The sequence below is a fragment of the Micropterus dolomieu genome, linkage group LG21 (assembly GCF_021292245.1).
Source record: "Micropterus dolomieu isolate WLL.071019.BEF.003 ecotype Adirondacks linkage group LG21, ASM2129224v1, whole genome shotgun sequence".
Lineage (NCBI taxonomy): Eukaryota > Metazoa > Chordata > Actinopteri > Centrarchiformes > Centrarchidae > Micropterus > Micropterus dolomieu.
The window spans coordinates 24,930,068-24,935,801 of NC_060170.1; positions in this window are offsets into that span (position 1 = coordinate 24,930,068).

The window sequence follows — 5,734 nt, forward strand, 5'->3', positions numbered from 1 at the left end:
AATGTCAAAGCTGAACAAGCATGGGTTAACCTATGTTAGCCACATTCACACTGGCCACTGCCAAACATGTGTACCTTATTATCTGCACCAGCAACACACGTGATCAGACTTGGAAACATTTTTGAAGATGACGTGGTGATAATAAGCTGTTGGTAATAAGGCAGTGATGAAACTATGAAGTGAGAGACTGGGACTTTAAAAGGTCTTGGGTGGAATGAGAAAGCAAATGTGTTGAATGGGTACATACGTGAGCGGAGCAGCACTGACGCCACACAGCTGGTGTTACAGTCTCATCCCCTCCGTATCAGATCAGGGAGGAACAAACGGAGTATGTTTCATTTTGTGTTTTGTAATGGATTTTATCTGTCATCAGATCCTGATTAGAGATGGCTCCACACATGGTGGCCTTTGCTTGGCTTCTCTGCCTGTTCTGTGCACCATCTGTGTGCAATGACTGAATGGTGGCCAGGGTGGCAGTGGCAGCAGTGTAGTAGAACTGTGCTTGGATGTTGGGACATGTCATCCATCTGCTGTCTTTGACACGGAAACACACACACACACACACACACACACACACACACACACACACACACAACAATGCTGTAGTTAAGAAACCAAATGATTCTTCACAGCCAAGTGGATCAAAAGCTCAAAAACCACTGAAATGTATCTTGGCATTTATTTTATCTAACTTGTGATTGATGTCTGATGCCTGGCTAGACGCTTTAATTGAGTATTTATACACTGAACTAATAAATGATCTTTTACTTAAACCTGCAATAATCAGGGTTTTTTTTGGCCACTTGGGGCAGCAGAAACAAGTTGTGAAGATTCATCCTGAGCAGGGTCTGAAACTTCTCAAAGTTCCCCTTCGAGGGAACTCGAACTGCGTCGGTGACGACACTATGGGAACGCCTCTGGGCGTGGCAGGGCTGAACTATGAATGAAACTACTCCAATCCTATTGGTGTTGCTAGAACGGTAGCGTGTGACTGCGTAACCGGAGGGGTATATAAGCACGCCGGCACACAGGACACATTAGCCTTTTTCTAGTCAGCAGGCACTCTGGCATGTTTAAAGACCAGGAAAGCTACAGCAAATCCGAAGAAGCTCTTATCTGGAAGGAAGTCAGATGGCAGACAGAGAGATGGCTGGTGAACAATTCAGGCGATGTGTTTTTCTGTGCCCACGCATCACGGCTGGCGACACTCATATCCTGTGTGTTTCCTGTCTGGGGATGCCGCATGCCCAGGCAGCTCTCGAGGGGGCTGCTTGCGGCCATTGCGAGGCCCTGCCCCTGAAGGTGCTGAGGTGGCTCTCTTTTCCGTAGATGGCCGGATGCGCTCTCCCCCGTGGCTCGCGCCCAGCGGTCGCTCAGGCGGCTTCGGTCATGGGGCGCCCAGCGTTACATCTCCGAGGGCATCGGGACTGCCGAGGCTTTTTCCCATTCCTCGTCTGTTGACTCCGCCTCCTCTCTTCCCCGTTCGGGAGTCCGTTCTCGGCTTCTCCCGCCCGAGGTATGAGTTTGGAGAGGATTGCACAGTCTGATTCTGAGGAGCTAGACGTGCTTAGCATCATGGAGGATGACTTCCGGGAGCCGGGCCGCGCCCAGCTATGAGAGGCGGGGCAGGAGCCGCGGGCCGGCAGTAACCTCTATGAGCTTTTCTGCAGCCCGAGCTCCACCCCCGCGCTCTTTCCTGATTTGCACAATGAATTATGTAAATCATGGAACAGACCAAAAAAAAAAACCAAAAGCTGCTCTGCACGGCTGACTGTGTCCCCTCTGCTGGAATACAGCAACGTGACAGAAACTAAGCAGCACGGCTAAAGAGAACGGAATGATGCGTTGGGGTGAGGAAGCGCTCGCGAGCTATCTTTCTCCCACCCTCGCTTCATTCCTTCAGATGTCGGCGCTCCCCACCAAGCTGTGTCGGACGAAACATCCGCTTTGGCGGGCAAGGCCTACATGGCAGCGGGTCGAGCTGGTGCAAGCCTGCACACTATGGCCATCTTGCAGGCATACCAGGCCGATCTTCTCAAGACTATGACCTAGGGGGAGGTCCCTCTGAGGAGGACCTGACTGAGCTCCGTAGAGCTACGGACTTAAACGCTCCGTGTTACTAAGCATTGGCTGCTCCATGGCAGCATTGTTGGCTACGGAGCGCCATCTGTGGCTCAACCTCTCGGGCATCCAGGGAAAGGAGAAGGCTTTTCTCCTGGATGTGCTCCTCTCTCCTACTAGCCTGTTTGGTGAGGCGGTGGATGCTGTCATCAGTAGGTTTCAGCACGCTGAAACGCAGGGAGAGGCGTTTGAGCAATATCTCCCCCGCCGGTCTGGGTCCAGGACGGCGACGGCTGAAGAGAGACGAGCTTAGCCCTCGTCTAGCTCCTACCGCCGGAGCCAGAAGCGAAGCGTCGCTTCCCATAGTCCCCCTCAACAAAACCAGGACGCACGGGACCTATGCATAACGAGGGGCTGGTTCCCTTGGCGGATTTTGTAGAAGCACGGCGGAGCCTTGCAAACATTTCCCCGTGGGTCCTGCGCACCGTAGTGGATAGCTACAGGCAACGGGGTGGTCTGGACTGCAGTGCACGCGGGGCAGAGCCAGGTTTTGGGACAAGAAGTTCGCTCTCTGCTGGAAAACGGGGCCAGAGAGCTTATTTCCCCGCCAGTCAGGGAGTCCGGGTTCTACAGCCGGTACTTCATAGTTCCCAAGAAGGACGGATGGGTTGCGTCCGATTTTGGATCTGCGGTCCCTGAACCAATCTCTGAGGAGATTCAGGTTCAGGATGCTCACCATCCCTGCCATCATCAGTCACATCCAATCCGAGGATTGGTTTGTCACGATAGATCTACGAGACGCATATTTCCATCTCCATCCGTCCCTCTCACAGGAAGTTCCTGAGGTTCGCCTTCGGGGGCGCGGCGTACCAGTATCGGGTTCTTCCGTTCGGCCTAGCACTCTCTCCTCGCACGTTCACCAAATGCATGGATGCAGCTCTGGCCCCGCTGAGGCTCCAGGGCATCCGCATATTAAACTACATCGACGACTGGCTCATCTTGGCTCAGTCTCGGGAGTTAGCGGTTTGGCATCGAGATGTCGTCCTCGCCCACCTTCAGCGTTTGGGGCTGCGGCTCAAAACGGACTACGTTCCTAGGGGTGGTGTGGGACTCGACGACGATGCGGGCCCAACTTTCGCCTGCACGCGTCGGGTCCATTTTGTCCTCGGTGACCAGAGTGAAGCTAGGCCGCACCATCACTGAAACTGAAACACTTTCAGAGGGTGTTGGGTCTCATGGCGGCAGCGTCCAGTGTAATCCCGTCTGGCCTGCTGCATATGAGAGCCCTGCAGTGGTGGTTAAAATCCAAGGAATTCTCCCGGAGGGGAAATCCGTTCCGTCTGATACGGGTTATGAGCAGGTGCCTTCGTTCCCTGTCAGTATGGAGGAAGCCTTGGTTCCTGTCCCAGGGTCCCGTGTTGGGAGCGTCATGTCGCCGGACAATTATTTCGACAGACGCCTCACTCGCGGGGTGGGGCACGGTCATGGACGGCCGCTTTGCGAGAGGCTCCTGGCAGGAGCATCATTTCTCTTGGCACATAAATTGCCCCGCTAGGGCTGGATGCCATGGTGCAGACGTGGCCGAGGCTGCGCCTGTATGCACCGACGCAGTGTCTCGTTCCCCTTCTCGGGGAACCCGAGACGATTTCAACACTCAAAGATTTTGTCTACCACTTTGGAAAGGTAGCATTCAAGGAGGGAATAACATTGAGTCAGTTCACAAACTGTGATTCTTACAGCTGAATCGTTAATAGCTGCAAGCATGTAGACCTGGGGCTGACTGTGAAAGTATCAGGCATGTTTGTCCTATTATAATAACAATAGCCTGATAATTATTATTATTAACATATGTAGCCATTTTGCTACAATTACGCTTCACACAACAGGTGTGGCTGTATTTGCAACCTTACCTTTCTTATCTCTGTGAGAGGGAAGAATTTAGAAAGTTGCGTATGCTGCCCCCGGCTGCAGTAGTGCATGCATCATGCACAATATTCATCCAGCCAGAGGGAACGATCACGAACCGTTTGCAGCGCATCGGTCGCACTAGCGACACAACCCATACCGGACACTCTGGCTCCTTTGCACCCTGGTGCTCACTACAAAACACACATATCCACCCCCAATGACTGAGTCCTTATCGCAGTTCAAATCTCCACAAGATTCCCCATCTCAATAAAACCTCCATTTCTGGAACCCAGCAAGCTAAAAAAAAACATACTCAGTCTCAATGCACAAATCGGCCAACGAAAATAAAACCAAGTGACGCCAAAGTCCTTATAAATAAAAGTCCTTATAAAATATTTTAAATGTCTCTGGTGACGCCTCTTGCATCTAATAGACAAACTTATTGATTCTCCAACAACACTGAAGTTACCTCCTGTAGTCCTGCCGGTGCCGCTGGTAAGCTAACCGACTCTCAGGACGGGCTGTGCCTCTTCCACTGCTGAGTTTGAGGGCGCACCATTCCCTTAGCTTTCTGTTGGGTGTGATTGATGCAGGCACGTGCTCCGATCGCCACAACAAGCTGACCTTTTGTTTCCTTCTGTTATGTGTTTTCCCTTTCCACCAAAGTGATGATGGCCCTACGAAGAATTTACCCATATTTGGCGGGTGCTAATTTCAGACCCTGATCACGATGTATCATCACCTCTTGATATGATCAGTTGATATGGTGAAGTTGTTAGCAAACAGCTGCTAGTTCCACATTTAGCAGTTAGAAGGCAAATGTATCATTCATTTGGAGTCATGTTTCTGTACATCTGATGATGGACATCTTTCAGTCCAGTATTCACTGTTATGTTCACAAGCTAGTTGCTAAGTAGTAGCAAATAACTGTGTAGCCGGGTGGTAAATCTAGTCATAGGTGATTTTCCCCCTTTATATTAATATAGTTCTAAAAGTTGTGTAAATGTGAATACATGTGTTCTTTGTTGTTTTGTTTGAGAGTAACATTGTTCAATGTAAAGTAAGTGTGAAGTAGATTGTAAGTGGATTTCCACAGTCGTACACGTGATGGCAGACTTTGGTCACAAGGCGGCAGCATTGAGTAGTATTGTTGTTGTTCCGCCAAGTGCATCATGGTCTTTCTTCCTGTTAATGTGCGATGGACGTACAAGGGATTGGTGCGGAGACTTCGTTGTGTAGAATAGTAGGTAAATGCATGCATGTCTTGTAAAATATTCATGTACAAGTGTATAAAATGTAATCACCTGCCAATATTTTAACTAGACAGTTTGATTTAGGCACTACTGGAATTGTATGCTGGGATTTTGGGCGCCAATCGTCGACCATTGTGTACTAAATTTCATGGTAATGCTAACATGCATTTAGTCATACCCTGATATTGTATTTTGGTACTCGGAAACTGTTGCAGGTTTTACATAAAGTGTAACTCTGTTTGAAGGTAATTGACGTTGAAAGTACGTTGAGTTGTGCGATCTCCGGGAAGTTCCACGTGGGTTTGGTGGAACTTGGTGAAGTGTAAGTGTCATTTACAGTTGTACATTTTATACACTGATGTTGATAAGTGGGTTTATGGTTGTTAACATGATTTATTTTATGTTCTCTGTCGTTGGTCATAGCCCACTGCCGTATTTTGTATTGTGTTTTTTTTAATTTTATTTCTCTGCATTTTATTTTTATTTTGCCTCTTCATTCATTCCAACATTTG